This window comes from Haematobia irritans, chromosome 3 (genome assembly GCF_050003625.1).
Source record: "Haematobia irritans isolate KBUSLIRL chromosome 3, ASM5000362v1, whole genome shotgun sequence".
In the NCBI taxonomy this organism is placed as follows: domain Eukaryota; kingdom Metazoa; phylum Arthropoda; class Insecta; order Diptera; family Muscidae; genus Haematobia; species Haematobia irritans.
Window position 1 is genome coordinate 224994075 of NC_134399.1, and position 18333 is coordinate 225012407.

Consider the following 18333-nt stretch of genomic DNA (forward strand, 5'->3'; position numbering starts at 1 on the left):
GGAAACAGGGTCCTAAAAGTTTGTCTCAGACTTTTTCAATAGCAGTTGTCTATGGGGTAGTCCTACTAAGTTGTTCCAGGACGTGTCATTTGGGATAAGTCCAAGTCGTGTCCTAAAGTGTAAATTTTCCCAGCCCTGTCCATTCCATACGCTTGGACCAGAACTGTGACTGGTCCATACACACCAGGAACTAACCCTGTACCGGTCCTGGAGCTGATCCATTTCCCGTAGGGTACTTAACATACAACATAGTTTCACTAATTAGGTTAAGTTAGGTTGGGTTATGTGGCAGACCGATGTATCAGGCTCACTTAGACTATTCAGTCCATTGTGATACCACAGTGGTGAACTTCTCTCTTATCACTGAGAAGTTCACCACTGTGGTATCGCTAATTAAATGAAGAGATTTTAGTCAAACGATATTCCACTTAGTTGTAAAGTCCTTTCTTTGAGCGCAAATAAACCCGAATTTATTAGAAGCGTTGTGACATTGTCTCAAATCTTCTTTCATTTGCTTGTAAAAAAATCTTAGAAAATTTATAGTCGGATATCTACAATCAGTTAACGAGTATTTTCAGCGCAAAGGGAGCATCTTAACTGCATTAAATTTTCCTGTCAATGTTCTATAAATTGTTAATATTATTACAATGAATTTTTATTTATTTTTATAATAAAATGAGTATTTAAAACTCATTTTCACTAATTTTTAGAATTTCGGTTTTAACCGGTTTAGAACAAAATAAAAAATTGGGATTTCCGGATAAACCGAAAACCGCCTTAAAAATACCGGTTATTTGGACACCCTAGTACTGTACGAATATAATAAACAATGTTTCATAAATATTATGCATGTATTCGTAATTACCCAAGCCCTGCATATTTGAGATCTATGACATTTGTTCATAAAATGTTTATGTTATAATTGAAAACACTGTAGGAATAATATTCATAAATTATATAAACTATTTTTTCCTGTAAAATTATGGTACATACAAAAATCTAAAGGATCAAAATTTCAATCTGGATACTATTTTTGAGCTGTTCTAAAATGCGTTTAAGCGATCGGTATTCATTTGTTTCAAAATAAAAACCAATGATCCTCTCAATCCATATGTAGACCATATGGCCATTAAGTATTTCGTTTTGTTGTTTTAATCATATGAAATACTTCGTTTTTTTCATATCAAATTACTGACTTATGAGTTTTTTTTTTTATTTTCTTGTATTTGAAAACCTATTGAAATATTTATACAAGCCTGTGCTATTGTTGCCTGTTTACATTTAAAATCATCATTCATTTCAAGAGCTTGTCTCTAACCAACAGATGAGCATATCCTTTGAAATGTTGAACAACATTAATGATGCCCACTCAAATATCAGACCGAGTGTTGATATTGAAACATATTAAATGACAATTAAATAAATATTTAATAATATTTAGATATAATCACTTCAAACAGACAATGTGTTATTATGCATTAGTTAAATGTTGATATTAATAAAAGACTCAAATCGATTGGGAATTTTTACTATAGTAAATTGTGATTTTATTCAAATGGAATAGTATAGATACCATTGATGAGAGAGTAAACTGGACTAGAGAGAAAAATCAGTTAATATTGGAAAATTATGTTCTAATAATTTAAATAGGGATATTTGTCATGACATTATAATCTATTTTGGATATTTATCATGATCTTGGATAATTTTTGTACCCACTAAAATTTTTATTACATTTTTACTAAAGCTCGGTTCGATTCTATATCGTTCTGTATATACTGAACTTTAGTACTTGATATAAGTTTTTAGTGCCTAATATCATGATTCTAAATCAATCAATTTGGTATTATTCTGTTAATACATTTACTCTTATCAATTTCGAAATATCCCTCTTTGTCCCATAGTTCGTATATACTTTCTAACCTTATGTAAAATTTCATGATTTTAGGTCTTTCTTTTCCTTTACTCTCCGCACTATGAAATCTTTGCCATGATAATAAATATATGATTATCGTATGCATATATATTTTCATGAAACCATATCCCCAACATTTAATATCTCTTTAAAGTATATTCCCTAACTATTAGAAAATTATTATTTTATGGCCCATTTGCAAATCCCAAAAGTTTTAGCTCTTCGCAAAAACTCCAGGCTATGTGTAAATCTAGAGCGTGGCAAGAATTACACAGGATTATGTACATATATGATGATTTTCTTTTTGCTATCCAGGCATATTAGCTTGCAATAACCCATATCTAAGGCAAAAGTGTAAGTGTATCTCTAGAGTATTTGGGAATAAATTGAACGATATTCCTTTCAATTTTCACTAGAACTTTTTCCCCTTTTTTTTTCATACAATTCAACATTTTTTTGTGGTAGGCAATTTTTTTTTGTATTTTCTCCTTTTGCCTGAGAAGAATGTATATCCTTTGTAAAGCCAAAAAAAAATTAGAGGTGGTTTTTTGGGGGTGGAGGGGTTGATATACCTCTGGGATTTATTTGCCAGTTTTGAAATCGGTCTTTAGGTTTTAAAAGGCTAAGGTTCATTTATCAATGTTAGGTTAATTTCTAAGCTATAGAATTTTGTTTGTTTTGTTTGTAATTTCAATGTAATCGGAGTATAGGATAACTTGGTATGCCACATCAATTCATGCTAGGACCCAAAGGATTTTGATTTCATTGCAAAATGGGGGAATTATATATAAATTTCAAGTAAATATTCAAACTACATTAAGCAATGGAATCAGTGTTCCCGATTTTGTATGTACAGAAAAATTCAACAAACTCAAAAGATATAGATGCAGGCATGCGAGAAATTCACCAAAATGAAAAAGATACTCCAACGGTACACAAAACAATTTTACTTGGATCCAAAGATTTTGACTTTCCCTTAAGGATTTTGGTATTGATTGCGAGCCAAGGATGTACACGCAAAAAAATAATTCTTTCCTCCCAAACGAAATTTTAGACAAACAAAGTTCGTTTCTCATTTGCTTTTCGCTGTAAGGAAGTGTATTTGGAAGAAAAGTATATACTTTTTGTGATAAACGTTTATTCTTTTCCAGGATGTAAAAACAATTTCATAAAGAATAGCTCAAAAAACATTATTTTCTTGCTAATTGCATTGTCCCTCACATCTTTCTCACATCCACGAGGATTTTTAGTTCTTAACACCTTTTCCTGTAATACCAACAATGTAGAAGAAATTATACGATTTTATAAATTTTAAAATTTTTTTTTACCTTTCGCCTGGACGGAGAATCGAACCGCGGACCATGCACATTGTAAGCCAACACACTAACCACTGAGCTATGTACCTGTTATGGTCATCAATAGATAAATATCCATATAAGTTATATTTATATAGCATAGCTTGCGGCGCCCACGAACCGAATAAACAAAGTTTATTTAACAGAAACAAACATTTAGTTTGGCACCGTGGAGCAGTGGTAGCTACGTCCGACTCTCATGCCAAGGGTCGTGGGTTCGATCCCTGCTTCGGCCAAAGTTTTTTTTTTTGTTTTTGTTTTTTTTTTTACATATAATCCAGATATATTCGGAAGATTCCGAAAAAATGTTCAACATTACATTGTACTATATTAAATTTTGAACTGTAAAATGTGTCTTATTAAAGACCTAAAGTCAGAAAAGAAAAGTGTTTGATATAAACGAAATGGACTGTGTTGTTATTTCAAAAATAACTTTTTTTATTGAAAAAATAAAAATTTTGTAACAAACGAATTTTTTTGGTGATAAAAGTTTAAAATTTTCGAAGCAATTCAAAAAACTCTAACAAAAGAAAAACGTTTTCGGTACACGTTTTCCAAACGTTTTTTTTCTTTGCGTGTAGTTTCTTTAAAATAAAGATATTTTTTTGGGGACATATCTATTGGGAAATTTAGGAATAATTAAATTAATTAGATCTATACCCTAATATAATTTATCGAATTTTCATTCTCTTTTCCTGGTATATTAAAAAAAACTATTGACTTAAAAACAAATGCCAGTTTAAAATTCCAAATTATAATAGATACTTCAAAATAAAAAAATATTTTCTTAATTCCAAAACAAAATTTAATCCAAAGATGATAAATCCTCAAATTGAGTCATAGCCTATATTTCAAGCATTTTTATCTAAATCAGTTAATTTAAAGATGATTTCATTAAATCAAAAATATTTGCTTACACAAGTTTACTTAAACTTACAAGTTTGCTTAAAAACTTTGCCTTAGTTCAGAGACAAACGACTTTAACGGTGGTACGCAAATCTCCAAGATTGGTGCCCTAAATTGAATGAAAACATTTTTGAAGAAAATATTTTAAACTTTCCTTTAACAAAATTTTAATATTTTAACAAATATTGTCTAAAGTACTTGTCCTAAAATTTTAGTAATATAATCTTTGATATTAGTTCTCAAATATTTGATCAAAATGAGTGCCAAAGTTTTTTCTGCAGTGTGTTTGCAGAAAATGGTTACAGTTTTCGGAATCTACTCCTACCTACTATACACGGATGAAAAATACCGTTTTTCATATGTTTGGGTGTAAAAATTATATGTTTGGAACTCTAATTTTTTAACACAATATTTTTAAGTGCAAGCATATAATGTTCAAAAACTAGCATAACATATTTGGGACATATATGTTAATTTGTTAGAACATATTATGTTTGGGACATAAAATGTTTGTAAATATCATATGCTTAGATGCAAACATATATTAATTTATAAATAGCCTATAAACATATATGTGTTTAGAAAGAGAGACCTAGAGAGTATGCTGCAAGTAAAAGAATGGAAGTAACCAATTGGCGTCTTAAAAATATACCCACACAAAGAAAATTTAATTAAAACTTGTTTCTACCAGTGTAAGCCCTAAGGTGAAACATAATATGTTTGAACAATATAAACAATATTTTGTTTGGACCAATCCAGAAAATATATATGCTTGAAGCAAACTGTGTTTGGGGTATATGTTACAGAAGCGATTTTTTTGAGGATTTGCCCATACCAAAAAAATTTAAAATAAATAAATTTTAATTAAAAGAAAGTTTATAATATTTGCTTAAGAAATGTTATTCTATCTATTTAAGACATGAATCATTGAAATTTTTGTCCGTCCGTTAAAGTTATGTGTCTTTGAATTAAACCAAATTTCCCTTAGAAAAACAAAAATATTTTAGATTTTAAGAAATAGCCTTTAAATTTATAGAATTATTATAAATACCAGGATTCAGTAATTGGATTAAAGATAAAAAAACATCAAAACTACTAGCTAATAGTTATTTTGATGATTTTACATTTTTAGTTTAAAAGTTTCTTTGGAATTAAGGAGACATTTTGTACTTCAGTTTGGATTTTTAAACTGACTATGAACTTGAAACAATTAAACGAAAATTCTATAAATTAAATGCTAATTTTAAATTTATAGAGCCTTGATTTAAAGCTAGATACGTTGCTAAAAATGCAATTTTGACTCGGAATATATACCAAAATCCTTATGGAAAAAATATTTATATAAAACAAATTTTATATTTTATATTATTTTCTCTATTTAGTTATATATCATTAAATAAAATTTGTATATCCTTTTCTATTTAAATTGTTAAACATCTTTATGTTGTTTTCCACATGCCATTGATGATTACAAACCACTTTAAAACATAAATAGTTCATATAGACAATGAGCCAAATAACAAACAAAAAAAATTTACATTTTTCTATTAACTTTTTAACTTTAAATGCCATTGCTTTTAATGTTGGTATTACATATAGGCCATTCATAATTTAATTTTTCTATATAGATTTTAATATTCACATAGAATGTATATACATATATACAAATGACTTTAGAGTGCTTTAAAACAGTAGAAGATAAATTAAATTTCATGGAAATTGTAAAACTTTTTAATGTAATCTGAATATTTGTGGCAAATGCCTAAGCACAAATATGCAGATTTTAAGATAAAATGCAAAAAAGAGTAAATGTTATTTTTTTGTTTTTTTTTTCTTAACAAATCAAAGTGAAGCCTCCAGGGCAATTTTTTAAGGAAATTTTAGTTCAAGGAAATTATTATGTCTTAGTTAAAATTTGAGAAAGTTTCCTTGACTTTTAAAATATTTTGTGTATGTGAAATAAATGAACTAAAAAAGGGTGAAAAATTAATTTGTACTTCCCACAAAATAGTTCAGAACTTTTTTTAAAAAATTTTAAATTTAACCACAAAAGATTAAGACCTCCGTATAATCCCAGCAAAAAAAAATTGGAAGTACTTCTAAAGGCATAACTATAAAAGCACTTCCAAACATGTTCTTTATTTTAACTGAACAGGAAGTTCGTTTGAGTCATTTTTTTATAATTGAAAATTTCAAATAGGTTAGAAACAAATTAAGAATTAATAAAATGAGAAAAATTACTTAAATTTAGCTGAAAAAATACTAAATCCATTCTAGAAAAATAGCGAATTTTTTAAAAATATGTGATGTCAATCGTTCCAGGCAAGCGTTCGAATGCATTAAAATCATAAAAAATTTTAAAAATTATTTATTTGACAAAATATCACAAAAATTATTTATTCACATCCAAACAATAAATTTGCATCATACCTTAAGAAGTGATTCAAATTCAGTGCAATGATGGACATCCGTCCTATGACAAGCCCATGTTAAATTCAATTTTGCACCACTCCTGGATCCAAAAAGATTATTTTCACTACTTTTTTGGCGGCGCTTTTTTGCAGGGAAGCGAAATACATTTGTGCAATTTTGAACTCCAATTCAATTTTTTATCGAGTGACAAAAATTGTTTATATCCAATAAACTATCTTAAATGTGTCGAAAACTATTTATTTATTTTTTATAATATTAGTCAGTTTAGTTTAAAATTTCTAAAATTAACCTAGATTTGTCTGCCTACTGAGTTTCACATTTTTTTTGTGAGTGTAATGAATCCAGCTTTATCGTTTGTTATAGTATTTGTATATTGCATGTATATTTATGAACTTGAACAATATTATAAATACTGCACTTATGCCATTGTGCAATTCACTTCATTTTATGTAACAATAAGTAAATTTGCACTCTAAAGTCAATTGGAAGACATTAACTTAAATTGATTTTGAATTGCATTGAATCTTTTCACGTTTTATAATGGCAACATTAATGACTCATTCTAGGATCTCAACAAAGTGTGATTGGGAAAAATAAATTATATTATAGGAATAAAAAATAGAACATGAAAAATATTACAAATTAAATATAATAAAAGAAAATTGTTGCTTTATTATTTGGAATATTTATTAACAGCAAAACAAATTGGGTAAAATGAAAATTTAATAATATTGTAATACTGTAATATTGCTTGTAATATTGTATAATTACACTCAAAAAAAAGTGAACTCTCTATTTCACTAAAGCCATATTAACTTTATAGTAGTTCATAGAATCATTATGTTTGCAAAAAGTTTATTTTAGTCAAATAATTTTTTGCGTATGTTAGTTAAATGAACTAAAAAACGGGAAAAAGTTATACACAAATAAAGCATAAAGATTTCCTAATTTCGTATTTCTTACAAAATAGTTCATTATTTCTTTAAATTTGTATATTTTACCAAAAATGTGTCCATCATGAACTTCGTATGTCACTAAAGACATTCTTGCAATTTTGAACTCCAAGATTTCTCTTAAAACTACAAAATTTTCTTTAACTACTGAAAAAATTTAGTTATGTCTAATAAATTTTCTTGAATTTGTCGAAAAATATTTACTTATTTTTGCCATATCGGAGTGATGCCAGCGCTTGTAATACCGTTTAGTTAAAATTTTCTGAAAAAGTTCAAAATTTTCTAAAATTAATCGAAAGTTATCTTTCCTGGTGGGTTCTCAGTTTTTTCAGTGTATTTAATATATCAACATATTGAATCTACACTCAAAAGCAAAATTTACTGCGATTCAAAGATTTTGAAAACACACGGAGATAAATCAGGCGTATACGGTGTTAGTGAAACGATATTGATATATTAAAATGTCTTTATTTTAAATATATTTGTCCCTAATATTGTGTAAAATACCTATCCTAAAGTTTAAACTGCATAACCTTTCAAATTAGGTCAATTCTTTTCAGTATGGGAATTGAGAAAAAGACAAATGTTTCGGATTTTCGGATACACCGAAAAAGAATAACCCCCCATGTTCCGATATTCGGAATCGCAGATCGTAAAATTCTATCTCTTTAATTGGAAGATCATCTCTGTAATCAGGCTCAAATTGAAATCGGATTCCGAATTTCGGGACATGAAAATATATATAACAAATAAATAAAATTTATTATTTATTATACTGAAACAGGCGATTAACGTCCAAATGCATTATATCTTAATTTACAATTAATTATTATTCGAGCTATATGGACAAATAAGATTAAGGAACTTAGGTTAGGTTAGGTTATGTGGCAGCCCGATGTATCAGGCTCACTTAGACTATTCAGTCCATTGTGATACCACATAGGTGAACTTCGCTCTTATCACTGAGTGCTGTCCGATTCCATGTTAAGCTCAATGACAAGGGACCTCCTTTTTATAGCCGAGTCCGAACGGCGTTCCACATTGCAGTGAAACCACTTAGCCCTCTGTATCATAGTGTAGACTGTAGGCAACATACCGTTCGAATGCCTAAAAATTAATAGAAATAACTTCTTTTGCTCAATCACGCACTGTATCCCGTGGTTTACATACTGAGCTAATAAACTTGTAAAAAATAGAACAATTAGGTGGCACTACTTGCTGGAAATTGATATTTCTTTATTGACTATTGGTATTTACGAAAAGTGCTGGTTTGCTGTGACTTCAAAAAATAATAAAAAAAAATTTTTGTACTTGTGTGTTTGTGTGTAATCTTGATAAATTGGAGAGGTAAGTGTTTGAGCTTTATTGTAGAATGTTCTTTTTGAACAATTTTTACGTTTTTTTTTGTTTTTGTTTTTTTTTTTTTTTTTTTGGCAAATAATGTTTGACAACACACCCAATTTGTGGGAGTTTCTCTTCAAATAATAAAAAAAATGAAAATTAAAAAATACGTGTATTTTATTTTTTTGTTGTCATCTCCAATACAAAAAATCATACAAATCGGAGTTCATGAGTGATAGAGGGTTAGAGAAGCTTTGGAACCCTCAGAAATGTCACCAGCATTACTGAGGTGTGATAATCCACCGCTGGTGTTCGGTCGAAGCAGGAATCGAACCCACGACCTTGTGTATGCAAGGCGGGCATGCTAACCATTGCGTCATGGTTTCTCCCATTAAGGATCTTGATTAATAGAATCATTGAAAAGAAACCACCAGATACAAATCTGAACTTTTCCACAGCCTTTAGTATAGATCTGACTGGGATATATAACTGAATTTTGGGCCCTTTATGCTAACTCCTTATGGAGAAAATAAATTTAATAAAATTTATTCATATGAAAGCAATTTATCCCTATCATAAAGAAAGTATGTCTTAAAAAGTTCTTATGTTACTAAAGTTTTTTTTTCAGTATGGCCACATCCCCCATTTATTTAATTTCCCGTACTTCTGTGGCAGCTAATGTAGGGTATAAGCACTTAATTCTATGTCTTATATGACACAGCAAAAAACAAAAAAATAAAACTTAATCAATTTTATTTACAAGTTATTTCTTTTACATTTGAAAACTTTCTTTAGTTGCTCAAGTAGTCTTTGGTTTTATACGACCTATCCAAGATACTTAGCTAAAGTTAAATTACCTCAATTATCCTATCCAAACATTGAACCAAATAAGGCAAACTAACCTTAAAGTTAGGGGAAGGCCCACAAAATTAGTAGCATGTGTCCTCTGATAATAAGAGCCAACTAGAAATTAAAGTTTCGAGTTTGATGCGACAAACAACTAAAAAAGTCAAAACTTTTGTTTATGGGAAATATGGCAACTGTTAATTTTGATAATTTCAATATTTGGGGTAAATTTAATTTGATCTTACAAACCGGCATATTGAAATATTTTTCTCTTTCTATTGCATTCTTACCTTTTTATGAAATTTTTTGTTATCCGAAAATCTGCAACATTTTTGTTTAAATCCAAAATATATGTTTGATTGTTTGTATGGAATACAGCTTATAGCCGGTAGATGATAGACCGATGATAAATGATGCTTAAATATCCTTTAGAGTATCCTTTTTTGTTTAAATATTGAATCGAGTGACAACACAAATCACTGAAGTAGAGTTTCACATTAATTTTTTTTCAATAAGTGAACTATATATTTTTTTAATTATTTAGAAAATTTTTTAATTGTAATATGTCATGTATATTTAATTATTTTTTTTTGTCAATTGTTAAATTTTCACAATATTATGTATCTTCTTTGAAAATATTTTTTATATATTTTGTTGTAAAATATTTTTTGTTTTGCAATTTTTTTTTTCCACAATATCTTTCACTGTTTAATTTGATTTAATTTTGTTGATCTTTTTTCAACATGAGATTTGTTTTCTTTTTGTTTTATTTGTATTCGTTTTCCAAACAAAAACTTAATTTGCATTCATATTAATTCACCAATTTTATATCATTATTTAAATTTAACGTTTAATATTTATTAATAATGCCAGCCAATCACACAAATCTTTGATTGTGGTTGATTACAATTTTTGTTTTGTTATTAACATAAAATCCGAAAGAAACAAAACACATATTTCAGTTGAATAAAACTCGTTTTTGATCAGAAATGTTAGATGTTTACAGGGCGAAGAAAATACACGACGGTTGGTTGTTTGTTTTGTTTCACTCTCGATACCCACAACACACAGTTCAGTTCGACAGTTCGAAACGTTATGAATGCTCATTCCCAAACCATGGGTTGGTGAAGGTCTGTTTTTGTTGTTTAGAGCTCTTGTATGCTATTGTACAACCCCACAACACCACTACAATCAATGAAGTAAGAAAATTGCTCTGAATGCTCACACAGATACACCATACGATAATGCATACAACAAAATCTCTTTTATCGAGCAAGCAAGAAAAGAGAGTATATGGGAGAGTAGCAAAATATTAAAATCTGTAAACATTGCAGACCTAGTCTAACGGTTCAATGGTGGCCTGCTGCATCACTTATGGTATGTGCAGGCACACTATGTTATGAGAAGGTCTACAGATGATTCCATGTGCCTTAACAGAGAATATTTACATGCCTAACAGAGTACTCTTAAGTTAAGAGAAAATGTAATTTCTGTAAATCTGTAAACTGTAAATAAAAGAGATTATTAATTGGGAGATTTATACTCTCAGACATGTTTCACATACAATGAATCTAGAGAGCACGATTACAACAGCTCCAATATATTCATGGCTCGTGGTGTCTAATTCTTTAAATATCCCCAATTCAGACAGTTGGTGTTCATGGCTCTATTCTCCTCCAATGACGGCTATTCTTTTGTATTTTGAGTTTCATTGAAAATAAATTGTCTATGAAGTTCAACTGGGATTTTAATGATTTACTTTACAGCTGTTTCAGGAGTTTTGTCCATTTATCTTTTGTGGATGATTCTTTGCTTTGCCCCATCTCCTACCGCAGATTTTCATTCGTTCCCTTTGATTTGAAAATGAAAATGTTAATAATGACCAATAGACCACCAACGTTTGCTGTTAAATAACATCACGAAATTTGTGAAAAATCTCTCAACCAACTGCCGCATTTTTATTTTACTTGTTTCTTTTTTTTTTGTTTTGGGGGGATATCCATAATTGATTCGTGAAACATATGGTTTTGCTTCATCTAACGGCCGGTGGATGAGAAAATAGCATTTTGAAATCATGAAAATGTGCAATTATTTATGGCAATGCTTGTTGGCCTGTTTTCGTTGTTCTAGTTGTCTTGAAGAAATCGATTAGTCGCCTATAGAACTTTTGAAATAAAGAGTTTCACAATATTCGTTTGCTTGAATAAATTTAAAGCTATTTTCAATTCAATTTTATAAAGGGGGATTACTTTGTCTCTTGAGGATTAACTTTTGGAAAATTGTTTATATTTATTGTATATCTTCAAGACTATTTATGGTGTGAAATTTATAGTTTTTAATTTTTTATACAATCGAATAATACATATAAGAAATTTAAGGAAAAGAGTTGCCTTTTTCGTTTTTTGTAAGACAAATTTCACGTAAAAGATACAACTTTTATAAGAATATAAAAACTGATAAAAGAAAATTTTGAAAAACACATCAAACGGCCAGAAAATTTCAAATATAAAGGGTGATAGGGTCAAAATTTGGTCAATATAAACTTGACGTATTTCTTTCAATTTTGCATTTAAAAAACCTGAACACTCCTCATTTTGAAGGTGTGTGTGTGTAGAATGTTGCTCCTATTTTGATTTTGGAATTCACTCTTCAGTTGTCAAAATGCCGTCCAAGCAAGAAGAGCAGCGTATCAAAATTTTGCTCGCGCATCGCAAAATCGCTAAAAGTTGCCAAATCAACCGTTACAAATGTAACTAAAGTGTTTGGGGAACATTTGTCGACAGCCAGAAAGTCTGGATCGGGGGGAAATCGAAAACCGGAAGCCGCTGAGACGACAAAGAGAGTTGCCGGTAGTTTCAAGCGAAACCCTAACCTCTCTCTCCGAGATGCCGCAAATAAGATGGGTGTATCGTCTACAACCGTGCATCGAGCCAAAAAACGATCCGGACTATCGACTTACAAGAAGGTAGTGACTCCAAATCGGGATGATAAACAAAATACGACGTCCAAAGCGCGATCCCGGAGGCTGTACACGACGATGCTGACGAAGTTTGACTGCATGGTAATGGACGACGAAACCTACGTCAAAGCCGACTACAAGCAGCTTCCGGGACAGGAGTTTTATACGGCAAAAGGAAGGGGAAAGGTAGCAGATATTTTCAAGCACATAAAACTGTCAAAGTTCGAAAAGAAATATCTGGTTTGGCAAGCCATCTGTACCTGTGGCTTGAAAAGCAGCATTTTCATAGGTTCCGGGACTGTCAGCCAAGAAATTTACGTGAAAGAGTGTTTGAATAAACGTCTGCTGCCTTTCCTGAAGAAACACGGTTGTTCCGTACTGTTTTGGCCGGATTTGGCATCTTGCCATTACGGTAAAAAGGCCATGGAGTGGTACGCCGCCAACAACGTGCAGGTGGTTCCCAAGGGCAAGAACGCTCCCAACACGCCAGAGCTCCGCCCAATTGAGAAATACTGGGCTATTGTCAAGCTAAACCAAAAGAAGACCAAAAAAACTGCTAAGGACGAGCAGCAGTTCAAGGCAAACTGGCTTTCTGCGGAGAAGAAGGTGGACAAGGTGGCTGTACAAAATCTGATGGCAGGTGTCAAGCGTGAGGCCCGGCAATTCGGATTTGGAAAAGCGAAAGCCTAACTGAATATTTTTCCTGAATTTTATACTAATTGAACTTGAAAAAGAAATTTAATTTGATTTTTTAAATAAACGATTTCACCGATTTACACGCGTTTTCCCTTGACCAAATTTTGACCGTATCACCCTTTATTGCTTACAAGAAAATTTGCTAATGCAATGGCAACGGCTCAGTGTTCTTTTTTAAACACTTGGACGTAATTCGCTTCGCTTTCAGGTTAACATGCGCAAGTAATACATATTTTAAAATTTTAAAGCGATATTTTTTTTTAATTTTCATTCTAATTTTATTGCTATACAAATTGTTAATGCCCATTTTGCTACTATCGTTTTTGGCAACACTGGTTTTGGTTACTGTCAAATATCTTCATTTTGGTCTATAATATATCCATGTTTCGTCCAACAAACGAACAACGGTTGGAAATTATTTATTTTTTATCAAAATCGTTGCACTGTTAAGTTGGCCGAAGATTCACTTTTTCTGATTTTTTGCTCATTTTTTGGCGTAGTAGGCAAAAAATGCCGAGCTGTCGAATTAGGAGGAATGATCAGGCAGAAGCATTGCAAAAGCTACCAATGCATTCAGAAAAAGACACCGTTTGCTGGGTTTTATGGTTTTTATTATTGCACCGAACTTCTTCAAAGATGATGCGGATCGTAACGTAACTGTCAATGTTGAGCGCTAAGGTGAGATGAGATCCAATTTTTTATTGCCCAATATTCAAGAGCTTAACTTGTCTAACGTGTGCAACATTCCACACCACGGAACGGAGTTATTGTTGTTTTTATGGACTGGTGTCATTATTGGACCGAACTTCTTCAAAGATGATGCGGATCGTAACGTAACTGTCAATGTTGTGTGCTAAGGTGAGACGAGATCCAATTTTTTATTGTCCAATATTCAAGAGCTTAACTAACATGACTTGAGTCACATGACACACATCACAGAACCGAGTTATTGAGAAGCGAGTATGGTGAACATTATACTTCACTTTCGGCACTGATTATCTGGTCGCCTATATCGTGCGATTTAACGCTTTTAGACTATTCTTTGTGGATCTATGTCAAAGCCCATGTCTATACACAGAAAAAAATTCACGAAAATTTTTCCAATTAAAATTTTAATTGAGTTTTAAAAAATATTCAATTAAAAATTTAATTGAATTAACACATTTTTTAATTGAAACAAAAATCAATCATAAAACTTAATAGTATCAATTAATTTTTTAATTGACCTTCTATTAATTTTTTAATTGATACTATAATTTCTGTTATTGAAGACATTTCAATTAAAAAAATAATTGGATCAATTAATTTCGTGATTGAATCAGATTTTTTTTTGTGTGTACAGACAAGCCCGCTTCAATTGCCGCATTGAAATAATCCTCATACATTAAATTATATTGCCTCCACGATCGATTCAAAAAAAGATTGTGTACATTGTTCTGAATTTTATGTGCCCGTCTTGGATACCCTTCCTGACGGGTTCAATCCCAGTTTCGACCAATCGATCCCCACTCAGTATTGCTGGTTGCGCAACCTAAATTTAAAGATGTGAAATTTACAAAAATATTAAGGACAGATTTCTTTAAAATAATTAAATTTTAATTAAAATAAAGTTTATAATCTTTGCTTCATTTTTTTTTTCATTAAATTTAGGACACACATTTTGTAAATTTGCGTCCGTGAACTAAGGCTAATTTTCCTTAAAATAGAGAAACATATTTTTGATTTAAAGAAATTGTCCTTAAATTAACTGAAATATTTAAACTTTAGACTTAAGATAAAAATGCTTCATATATGGCCTAAGACTTATTTGAGGATTTTTAATTTTTGATTTAAGGTTTTTTTTTTTTTTTTTTGAATTAAGAAAACATTTTTTACTTCGAAGTATCCATTATATTTAGATTTTTAAACTGGCATTTGTTTGTACGTAAGTACCTTTATTTATAAACCGCGAAAAGAGAATGAAAATTTGATAAATGAGATCTGTATCCTAATTTTAATTTTATTCGTCCTAGATTTAAAGCAAGATAGGTAGCTAAAAATTTTCTTTATTTTAAAGAGCCGGCATCTTTGGCTCGGAATCAATGCCAAAATCCTTAAGGGAAGGTCAAAATATTTGGATCAAAGTAAACTTTTTTTTGAGTGTAAGCTTCTCTAAGTTGTTTCATCGTTCAGACTCTTCTATAAAAAGGAGGTCCCTCGTCATTGATCTAAACATAGAATCAAGCCGCACTCAGTGATAAGATAGAAGTTCACCACCGTGATATCACAATCGCCTACACTGAAAAATTATTTACGTGATATTAAAGATTATGCAACTTAAATTTTAGGATGCGAAATTTACAAAATATTAACGACAATTTTCTTTAAAATAATGATAATTTAATTAAATGAAAGTTTATAATCTGTGCTTTAAAAATTTTTTTTTCATTAAATTTAGGACATACATTTTGTGAATTAGCGTCCCTCCGTTAAAGTCGCATGTCTTTGAACTAAGGAATTAAAGCAAAGAAACATATTTTCGATTTAAAGCAATTGTCCTTAATTAACTGGAATATTGAAACTTTATATTTAAGATAAAAACGCTTCAAATATAAACAAAACATTTTTTACTTTGAAGTATCCGTTATAATTTGGATTTTTAAACTGGCATTTGTTTGTACGTGAATACCTTTATTAATAAACCGTGAAAAGGGAATGAAAAATTGATAAATGAGATCTGTAGTTTGAGAATAATTGTATTTTTAATCAGCTGTTTAGTTATAAGTTTAGATCATATGCTATGTTTAAGGATTGTTGTTTATTTTTAAGGATAAATATGAAAAAAGAATTAGAAATTAGAAATACCGTTATTTAAGTATAAAAGATGAACAATTTTTAATAAAGTCAATCATTCAGTTTTGAAAGCCTAAACCGGCATTTTCATTTAAAAAGGATTAACTTGCTGTGGCACCTGGTTGTGCCTGCAAAGAAAAATATAAAAACCTTTTTCTGCCCGTGGCGTTTTTAAGCGCCGGCAAACCACTTAGGCAGGCACAATAAATTCATAAATACTAAACATAATCCACAACAACACTAAATTAAAAACGACAAACATTACATCTTAATTTAAAATTTATTGGTCCTATGTTAGATTTAAAGCCAGATAGGTCGCTAAAATATTTCTTTATTTTAAAGAAGCCACATCTTTGGCTCGGAATCAATACCAAAATCCTTAAGGGAAGGTCAAAAACTTTGGACCCAAGTAAAATGTTTTTAAGTGTAAATAGTCTAAGTGAGTCTGAAAAATTAACCTAACCTACTGTAGTATATTACAAGAATTTATTGCAGTTTTTTTTTTATTAAGGTCGTATTTGCAATGAACAAATAAATATTTCTATTGAAATAAGTGGATGCTAATACTATACTTATTTTATTCTTTGTTTATAACTACACTCAAAACCAAGTTTGTATGGATCCAAAGATACAGAATTGCTTAATATGAGAACGTTTCCTTGAATACAATAATTGTTTGTGATTGAAAATACTAAATTCGTATTTCCCAACCGAATTGTTCAGAATTTCATAGAATTTTTAAATTTTAACATTAAAGCCTCCATCTAGAGACGTTTTTATTTCGCATTTTAACAAGAAAACAGAATAAAATATTTATTTATGTTTGCTATATCAGCGTTTTTAATATTATTTAGTTAACAAATTTTAATTTTAATATACACGCAGAGAAGGAATATTATTTTTGGATTGGGTACACGGAAAATTTTTGGCGCAAAATGTTGTTTTCTCGACAATAATATATTGCTTGCCGAAGACTAATACATAATTTCCGAGAAAATAACATAGTTGTAACAGATATGTTACATGTTGCTCATCCAAGAAATAAAATTGTACTCTTGAAATATGTTTGAGGAGATCATATTCACTCTATGCGTGTATATTTTCCTTTTTTGGTATGCATTACTAGAAAAGAACCCAGAACCATATTGACTAACCCATTACAAAATTCGTGCTCTTGTTCTAAACATGTTATAAGGGTCCTTTTGATACAGACTTTACCTTCTTCTCACAGGTATTTCCCTTTAACCTAAACCTAATATTTAATATTTTTTTAAGTTATAAATAAATCTAATTGTCTACCACATAGCGTATGAAGATCTAAGATCTAAAATAGGTCACCTATTCAAATTGGCCATGAAGAATCAAGGATAACTATGATATGTCAAATTTAATTTACATTTCCTTATTGTATTCAATGTGCCGTTGTATACCCTGCGCTTTAAGCTGAAAGTGAAGATGAAGTGTCAAATTCAGTCAGTTTTACAAACACATCCTTGATCAAATTTTTGAAAGAAAAAAATTGGGTGGTCTACTTTCTTATGAATCCTAGGTGTGAATCGAAAATTTTGAAAAAAAAATGTGAGATTTTTATTTTGTTGGGTTTTGAATTTCAATAAATAGTTTTTGAGAATTTTAAAAATTTTCGTATTGTCAAAATATTTTCTTGCCACATAGTTGGATACTATGAAGCTGCCGCATACCATATAAGTTGTCCATAAGATTCTTTAAAAAGAAAATAAAACTCCTACGAATATGTGGTTTCCAATTTCATGTCATTCCAGATATTTGAAGTTACATATCATCGGAGCAATTGAGGGAGTAACCAGAAAAAAATAAACAATGAGAAGTTCAATTGAAAAATCCTTTAGGACTACTTACTCTTCTTGCATAAATGACCACTCAGATTACAACATTTCAAGTGGCTAGAAATAAGTAACAAGAAACACATGAATGAGAACTCATCGTGACTTCTACAATTGCCTAAAAAAGGATTTTAGATTTTGTAAGGATTCTTTACATTTTCCAAAGACAAATTGAAATGGTAAGAGATTTAGTACTAATCCAAGGGTGGTCATTTTAGATATTTTAACTTGAGTC

The 18333-nt window shown here is 30.2% G+C and overlaps 1 protein-coding gene across 1 annotated transcript in view; it reads right to left on the bottom strand.

The window, feature by feature from the left end:
* Nucleotides 1–10286, bottom strand: part of rst (irregular chiasm C-roughest) — a 72753-nt gene extending 62467 nt beyond the window's left edge. The window contains exon 1 of the mRNA XM_075303265.1: nt 10040–10286. The gene's annotated coding sequence lies outside the window, so the exon portion shown is untranslated. The remainder of the gene's footprint in view (nt 1–10039) is intronic.
* Nucleotides 10287–18333: the final 8047 nt, after the last annotated feature.